The sequence below is a fragment of the Osmerus eperlanus genome, chromosome 25 (assembly GCF_963692335.1).
Source record: "Osmerus eperlanus chromosome 25, fOsmEpe2.1, whole genome shotgun sequence".
In the NCBI taxonomy this organism is placed as follows: domain Eukaryota; kingdom Metazoa; phylum Chordata; class Actinopteri; order Osmeriformes; family Osmeridae; genus Osmerus; species Osmerus eperlanus.
This window is the reverse complement of record NC_085042.1, coordinates 934,788-944,134: the sequence shown is the minus strand read 5'-3', so window position 1 is coordinate 944,134 and position 9,347 is coordinate 934,788. Positions and strand designations below refer to the sequence as shown.

The 9,347-nt window shown below is 42.7% G+C and overlaps 1 pseudogene; it reads right to left on the bottom strand.

The window, feature by feature from the left end:
* Positions 1–2,069: 2,069 nt before the first annotated feature.
* LOC134012307 (calsenilin-like) lies at positions 2,070–6,485 on the bottom strand (annotated as a pseudogene).
* Positions 6,486–9,347: the final 2,862 nt, after the last annotated feature.

Genomic DNA, 9,347 nt, shown 5'->3' with positions numbered 1-9,347 from the left:
TTCCTTAATAATATCAGCTTATACTGCACATTACACATCACAATTGTGTGTCATATCACAAAGTAAAATGAGTAAATAGTTATCACCCTGGCCTCTTTGCTTGTGGCGTTTCTGCAGCTGCCTTGCAGTAAAGCTATAGTTAGCCTAGCTATCCCCCAAGTTAACAGATGTGAAACGAATGTTCTGCCAAAGGTAGTCACGCGTGTTTTCGTGACGTTAGTAACGTCAGTGACTGTGGCTAGCAAATTAGCCACCGTTAGCTTCACTTTTCGCCACAAAAACTTAACTTCAGCCTAAACCATGCAACGGAACGTAAATTCCAATAGAAGCAACTCAATCGCTACCAAGACGAAACTTTTGACACCTATGTGTCTATGTAGGCCAAATATTGACTGAGTTTTAGGGGGGCAAAAAGAAATAAAAATAATAATAATAACTAGAGAGGGTACAATTTCTGGGGAAATTGTAGGGTGTGCTTGCTTGCGTCGGTTGCACAGGGGTCCGTTTTTGAATGACATTTTTACAACTGATATTTCTGTATACTTTATATAAAAATGCATACTTATTATTTATAAAGATTACATAGATTTAAAAGCATTTTTTTTTGCTGCTCATTTACAACTGAAAATACGAGTGAAGTGTAGAATCAAATAGATGTCTTATTTCACCTGCAAGAGGCAGCCTCATCGTTGAATCAAAACGAATAAATTTGTCAGACCGGTGTAAAAATTGACCTAATCTCTATGACTTAAACGTCCTTTTAAGTTTTTCCCTTCTCGTGATATTTTAAGGAATTTAGCCTACTCATATTGCATTCATTCATAAATAAAGAACCCCCTTTGAAGATTATTCTACGACATTACCGGCAGTATAAGATGGAATCGCGATTCAAACAGTATCATCTGCTAACTGAAAATATGCCCCTCAAAAACGTAAATAAGCTTGACATTTATTTAGTGGACTATCGCTTTCATAAAAAGCTCACTGGTAGCGATCATTGTCAGTAACAACGGCAAGTGCGATATAGCCCTGTGTGGAGAAGCTGCCCCGGTAAATTGTACTACGGTACAGTACTAGACTACTGCTGTGTTCGTCTTGGTAGCGATTGCGTTGGTTGGATTGGATTTAACGTTCCGTTGTACGGTTTAGGCTGAAATTAATTATTTTCATGAACAGATTGACAAAGTTTAGGCTGTGGCAATGAAGTTAAGGTTAGTAGTTAGATTTTTGATTTAAGTAAGGGGAGTGCCGAACATGTTCTGTCGCCGTTTGACTTCCTACAGCTGTGAAGATGTTTTTGTAGTGTCTCGCGTAGGCTACAGCGTTTCAGTGAGCAACACTGGTTTGAAACCACAGGTAATGATAATTTCACACACAAATCGTTTACTTGTAATGTAATGTCATAATAAATCCTACAACGAAAATGTATTTGTGAGGAATGTTTATTTTAACGATTGAAAACAGATGCATCATAGACCACTGTAGTATGTGTTGCCCGGGCAACAGAGGCTAAGGTCATGATGCTAATACTTCAGTGACATAGTAGACTACTGTTTCCGAAAGTAGATGTACTTCCTTAATAAAATCAGCTTATATTGTACATTACACGTCACAATTGTGTGTCATATCACAAAGTAAAATTAGTAAATAGTTATCACCCTGGCCTCTTTGCTTGTGGCGTTTCTGAAGCTGCCTTGCAGTAAAGCAGTTAGCTTAGCTCTCCCAGAAGTTAACGAGCTGCTAAACTAATGTTCTGCTAGAGGTAGTCACGCGAGTTTTCGTGACGTAAGTAGCGTCATTGACTGTGGCTAGCAAGTTAGCCACCGTTAGCTTCACTTTTCGCCACAAAAACTTAATTTCCACTTAAACCATGCAACGGAACGTAAATCCCAATAGAAGCAACTCAATCGCTACCAAGACGAAACTTTTGACACCTAGGTTGTCTATGTAGGCCAAATATTGACTGAGTTTTAGGGGGGCAAAAAGAATAATAAAAATAATAATAATAATATATATGTGAGAGAACAAAGGTTGTGCCCTTGCCGAAGGCAAAGCACACCCAATTATAAGAACCTCTGTGTGTGTGTACAAATTAGAATGGGTTTAATTTCCCATGCTCATCTCAATAACCAGGCACTCTGCAAAGTTCATATTCCAGTGTTTCCTCTATGTTGATTTTGCCATGGCAGCCCGCCACGGCTACATTTCTTCCGCCACGGCATCAGAAATCGGGCTGTACAATTTTTTTGGCCGTCTATCAGCAGTGATTGTTAGAGTGCATGTCGGAGAATAGCACGGACACGCGCTTCACACCGCAGTTGAGATTGCGTGTGTGCGTCCTTGAGAACTGTAAGTCGTATAACTTATGTTGTCAGTTCATTTAAGCCTGTTATTGTATTAGTCTATAGTTCTTGCAAATTTAAATTAAGTTAACTGGTGATTTTGGTTGTTTGTATTCTTCCCCTGCTAGCTAAATTGCACATGTCTGTTGATTCGATAGCGATTGCTGCCCTTGCTCACGTTTGTATTTTAGGTGCATTAGTAGTTTTAATTAATAAATAGTGGGTTTATTGTTATTATTTTCTACAGAATGCTTAGCCTATCAAGATCAAATGAAGCAGACAGTGTACATGCTTCAGAGTGGCCTACCTTAATCGATAGGCTACTGACCATTTACAATAAGTTGTTACGTGGGGGTTCGGACAGACCTGCCCCCACTGCTAAAAAAAATCCTAGAGGAAACACTGCATTCTGCATACGTCCTCTTTATACGGAGTGCAGTTGACGTTGTTTGGAGAAGCATTTCGACATTAAATAATTTTTCCTCCACTTGCTCCTCACTTTTTGCTCAGATTATGAGCAGCAGGCAATGACACTACTGCAAGGACGTAAAGAGCTTCTAGTTTTGTACTTAAACATACCTACCTGAAACTGTGTATAAACTATCCTCTACTAGGAACCACAAAACCCATGTGAGTGTATGTACTGAGAGTATTCTATATAAAAAGATGCAGGACAGGACTAGACACTGGGATGGCGATTCTGCAGAGTTCTAGATTACGTTCTCGAAGAGTTGCATGGAGTTCATGATGTTCTCGTCCTGAGAGACAGAAACGAAAATGTGTTTGAGAGATAAAGAGCAAGAACAATTATTGTATGACAGTTGGGGGGGGGGGGTACTATGGAGGGGAGAGTGGGAAGGGTGCTCTAGGGCGAGCGACTATATGGAAGAGTAGGGGAGACTAGAGAAGAATGTAAGGGAGACGGTGGGTGTGATTAACTTCTAACATTGTAAGGTTGGGTGGAGGGATAAAAGGAAATTACCTTCTGGCAAGTTTCTATGAACTCCTCAATGGTCACCACGCCATCTCTGTTTCTGTCCATTTTCTGATGGTGGGAAGGAGGGAGAGGAAGAGGAAAGAAACGTAGTTTTCAAAGAGTTTCTTAATCACAACATGAAGATGCAGATGGTACTGTATATCAGAGTATTAATGCACACCTTCACGTGTGTCTGTACATGCACGTGTGTGCGTTTTAGTGTGTGTCTGTGTGTAAACCTGAAAGAACTTGTCCACATGCTCAGACGGAGCCTCATCCCGGACGCTGGGGTAAGTGTATCGACCCATCATGTCATAGATTGACTTCATAATCTCCAGCATCTCCTAACAGAGCAGGGGGAGGAGGGTGGGAGGAAGAGGGGGAGAGCTGAGTCCTTAATCTGGGATACATTCTAGCCCACTAGTCTTCCTCCTTGGTAATGTGTTCGAGCCTACCTCCTTGGTGATGTATCCGTCCTTGTTAATGTCATACAGGTTGAAGGCCCAGTTCAACTTCTCAATGACTGAGCCCCTCAGCAACACAGACAAGCCGATCACAAAGTCCTCAAAGCGGATTGAGCCGTTCCTGTCCATGTCAAACGCATTGAAAAGGAAGTGAGCATAGGTGGTGGCATCTGGAGAGAGAAGGGTTAGGGTTAGGGGCTTTCCTTGCTTTACTTTACTTCACACCAGAACTTCTGTGTGTGTGTGTACAGTATGTGAGTTTGTAAGAGGTAGATAGCAGAGAGAGGGAGAGACAGAGTTAGAGAGAGAGTGTGTAAAAGAGAAACAGAGAGGGAGGGAGTGCGTGTGAGAAACAGAGTTAGATCTCGGTCTTAACGTCTAACCTCCTTGGGGAAAGAATTGAGAATAGATGGTCTTGAAAGTCTCCTCATCAACCAAGCCACTGGGACACTCCTACCAATCAGAGAGACACAAAGTATGGAGAGAGGAACCAAGGGGAGGAGAGGTAGGGGAAGAGAGATATTTTAGGGGATGAAAATAGTAGCATTAATGTGATAGCATGTGGTAAATGTGATATTGCCAGTTAACCCTCCAGTACTGTAGCCCTAACCCATCCTTTCAGAACTGCAGCGATATCCCCCCAACCCTCCAGCTCCCTAACACTGCAGCCCTAATAGTCCTACAGCCTCCCAGCCCTCCAGCCATAAACCCACAACCTTTCACCCCTCCTACCCTAAGCCCCCAGTCCTAAGACCCTAGCCCTCCATCCCCAGCTCTTAAAACCTACAGCCCTCAAGCCCTAACCCTCCAGTCCCCCAAACTTCCAGCCCTAACCATCCATCCCTACAGCCCTGCTGCTCCAGTCCTCCAGCCCCAAACATACATTCTTGAACCCTCTGTAAAGAGACTGCAGCTCCTTCTTGGTGAACTTGGTCTGAGTCTGCAGCTGGTCCAGCCCCTCCGGCTGGTGACGCACTGTGGACAACTCTAGATCACTGTCACTGCTGTCTGCAAAAGGGAGACAGGGGGAGAAGGAGAGACAGACAAGAGAGAGTGGAGAGAAATGGGGTAGAAAGGGATGCACAAAGAAAGAGGAGGGATTAAAAATGGGGTAGAAAGGGATGCACAAAGAAAAAGGAGGGATTATCGAATGAGTCAAACCAAGAGATAGGTGGTCAAGTGTAATAGAGCAGTGTAGAGAGTAGGGGTTAGAGGGAGAGAGAAATCAGGGGATATATATAGCGAGAGTGAGAGAGAGCAGGGAAGAGACAGTAGGCAAAAGAGTTAGAGAGAGAGAAGGTGAGGGGTAGAGAGAAAACAGGAGAGAAAGCAGACTAGAGAAGTAGAGAGCAGAGGAGAGAGGTAGCGAGAACAGCAGAAAGAGAGCAGAGGGTATAGAGGTAGACTGGAGGAAATACATTCCATTTAGCGTTTTTCATTTAATATGTAATATTGTTAGGATTGGTATATAACTAAGTATTAGCCAGATTGTAACCAGACAATCAAATAGCCAGATTGGAGGTGCCATGGTAGCTCACTGGGTAGAGTGAGTACCATGTGGAATGAGGCCCACATGCAGCAGCTGGGGTTTGTTTCTGGCTCACTACCATATATTTTCCTGACTCTAACTGTCACTGTCCAAAAATCAAATATCAATCTATATACACACACACATATATATATATTATTATAATTTATTTAAGTAGCCAGGTTGGTTCAAGTTCATCTTGCAATCCTTCCTATAAAGATGTTAAACTTCTCAACATCATAAAGTAGGAATTATCCACTCCCAGAGAAAGCACTTTGTGGGGAGTAAAAACCTTCAACCACATTAAGGGAGGGTTCTTCTAGCAAGACAATAACTTGTAATGAGGACATACTCACCATCTTCACACACAGTGGAGAGAGAGAGTAAGAAAGGAATATATAGAGAGAGAGGTAGAGAGAAAAAGCAGCAAGGTAGAAGATGGGAAAAACAGAGTAAATTGTCAGTGTCCAGTCAGACATTGAGGAAGAGATTTAGGAGATATCATAGAAATGGAGAGAGTAGAGAGAAGGAAGGTATGAATACAAAGAGGGCAGAATGAGGGATGGAGAGAATAGAGAGGGTATGAAAAGAACATAGAAAGGGAGAGTCAGAGATACGCATCTACATGTTACAGCACAGTGTCGTTGAAGTGACACTGACACTTATAAGAGAAGCAGAATTGAACAGTAAAGAAATAGCAGGTTGAAGTCATGTAGTCTTGTCCTGAATACTCCTAACCGAAACACTCTTATTGAATACTCCTCATATGTACTCTTACTGAAGACTCTTTTTATACACTTCTACTGAAAACTTCTCACTTGCATCTTAATTAAAACTCCTACTGAACACCCCCTTAACACTCCTACTGAAGACTCTTCCTATACATTCATACTGAACACTTTCATTCTATACACTCCTACTTAACACTACTGAACACTCCTCCAGTCCTCCTATACACTCCCCCTAGATAATCCGACTGAACATACCTACAGAACCCTCCTTTTCAACCCTCTTACTTAATATTCCTTCTGAACAAAGCCTTCTGAACTCCCCATCCCCTCACCCGTCTCTGTGATGTCAATGAGGCCCAGCAGGTGCATCAGTTTCAGGAACATGAAGACCAGACAGACGATGCCCACTGTCTGCAGTCCTTCCGTCTCCCACCTCACACTCATCTTCTCCTCCTCCGTCTGGGTCTCCCCCTCACTCAGCCTCAAACCGGTCTATACACTTCCTTTACCACTCCCTTACCACTCCTCTACACCTTAACACTTATATCACTCCTCTACCACTTCTCAACATCTCCTCTACCACTTCTCTACACCTGTTCTACCACTGCTACACGTTTGCACCTCCTCTACACCTTTACACCATCTCTACCACTCCTCTTAACCTCCTTTACACCTCCTATAACACTATCACTCCTTCTCTACCTCTCTTCCTTCTCTCCCTCTCTTCCTTTGCTTGCTCTCTCTCTGCCTCTTTTTTAAATACTCTTTCAGTTCTCTCAGTCAGTTTTTAGCTCTTTCTGTTGTTTCTCTCCCTGCTCTCTTGTCTTGTCGTAGTGTCCCAGTTCAGGCAGAAATGGAGTGGAAACCGATTCCTCTACTAAATGACTGAACGTCTACATTCTCACACGATCATTACATATCACAATAATCTCTCCAAACACCTCCCTCCGTTCACTTAGCCTTCCTTCTCCCTCCCTCTACGTCTTTCTAATTCTTTACTCATATCCCTCCCTCCCCCTCCCTTCTACCTCCCTATGGAGTGTCAGTGTTACAGAAGATAGATCCTAGATAACTGACTTTCTGCTCCATAGGTTACATCTTGTATAGATATAGATTGCATCCTATATCAAGGATTAAAACCTGTTTCAAACATTACATCCTGTATCAAGGATAACATTCTTTATCAAATATTACGTCCTATATCAGAGATTACATCCTGTATCAGGGATTATATTTCTCTTTCTCCCTGGACAGAGGTATTGTGTGGTATTGAACTGATCTGCCATTAAAGTGGAGGTAACACCAGAGCAGGCGTCCCCAATCCTCAGATGCCTCTGTGATCCAGTTCCTGTCTGATTGCTCCCCTGCCTCCCCTCAGTTCATTACCACAGAATGAAGCCAGCACTCAACGGACAGCATGCCACTGAAGCAGCGCTACACAGTCATGCAGTATGACAGTAATACCTCTGATAGATCCCCTGGGCTCTGTCACACTTCAAAACTCATCTCTTGACTTCAACATTCCTAAAACATAAGAGATGTGGATAGACATCAGGACGACATCCTTAGATCTACACACAGACACCCTCGCTCACACACATGCACACAGACACAATGCCGCTCAACAAGCCTATATCATTTGGCTGCAGGCTTGGAGACAGGCAGTTCTGGCCAATACATGCACAATTTAGGAAAAGCAGTTCTGGACAATGCATGCGCAGACAAAGCAGTCCTGTATAGCGCGTGACCAGTTTAAGATATGGATTACAACAATAAACTGCAAATGTTTACTCCTCGACAGGTCTGCAAACGCCTTTGTAAACCGAGATTTGTTGTTTGAAAACGATTTGTTTGTAAACCTCGACCTACGGTCTCGGTTAACAAACGTTTTAACAAATCGAGGCGACAAAGCGTTTGCTGACCTGTCGAGGAGTAAACATTTGGTTTCTTATAGACTACAACAATACGTGGGAAGATCCCAAATCAAATACGTCGAATCTGGAGCAGACGCCATGTTGTCAGAGCAATCAGCTGCACTTGCACTGGTGACGTCACTACCAAGGCAACATATCAACAACATCAATTCGTCTTCTGTCTGCTTCAGATACTTCTTTAAAACGGGAAGTGATTGCGGGGCGTTTGCGGACCTGTGCAAAAACCATATTTGGTTGTTTTAGGGTTTTTTAGGCAATTTAGGCTACTTTGTTGCCGAGCAGATGCCACGTTGTTAAGGTCAGTTGCTACATCTCCAAGGCAACCGCTTGTTGCTAGGTCCGTAAAAACGTTTATGTACCTTTGCGAACTTTCAGGAGGTATATAAACAGATTTATTAACTTTTGAGAACGTCTTCTGGACCAATAGGAACAGCGTATTGGTCCAATTATTACACTAGTATATAAGAAACATCATTATCATGGAGTGTAATGTTGCAAGCTTGTAAATGTGTGGGAGCCAAATTCAGAAGGTTTTCAAGGAGGCACGAGTAGTCTTTTGAATCAAATACAACTGTTTAATCAAAGCTTAAAGCATGGTTCACAAACAGGGGTGCATTGAGCGGAGATAGCTGGCAGAGTGCCCAGACCAAAAGACGGGATCATTGATGCACAAACTGTGTGTAATGACTGAATTAACCAAGGAACAACCTTGCTAGAAACAAACTATCCATGTTATCTAGTTGAGCTAGCTACAGGGTTCGTACAGATACTGTATAATTAAATTCAAGGACTTTTCAACGACTATTTGGGGGGTTTTCAGGGAGTCAGGTGGCTGAGCGGTTAGGGAATCGGGCTAGTGATCTGAAGGTTGCCAGTTCGATTCCTAGGGTCACATTGAATAAGGGATGCAATGCAACATGGCTGAAAGAAGTGTATTTATGTAAATGTCCACATTGCCACAATATCTTTGTGTTAATAAATCAAATATTATTTTGACTGATGGTTTTTCAAACCTTATTGGCTTCAAGATGACATCATTCTGAAGTACCATACGCAATTTCACCTTGATATGTCAAAATATGATTGAATTAAATTGAATTGCTCCACAGAGCGTGCAAACTCATCCTGCCCCTTGACACACGCGTGAGCTTGGCGAGACACACACACATCCTTTCTGGAAATTGTGGGCTGACCAAGACCCCACCCTCACTCCTTGCTCCTGTTTCATTTTGCTTCCAATCGCAGCTCGCCGTTACAAATATAAATTATTTTTTGGCGGCCATTGTTGTTTTCAACTGGAATCGCCTGTGGATGCACTTCCATTTGGCCAGAAAGGAGTCACTAAATCCTCTTTTCACAGGGGCCTGGTGTT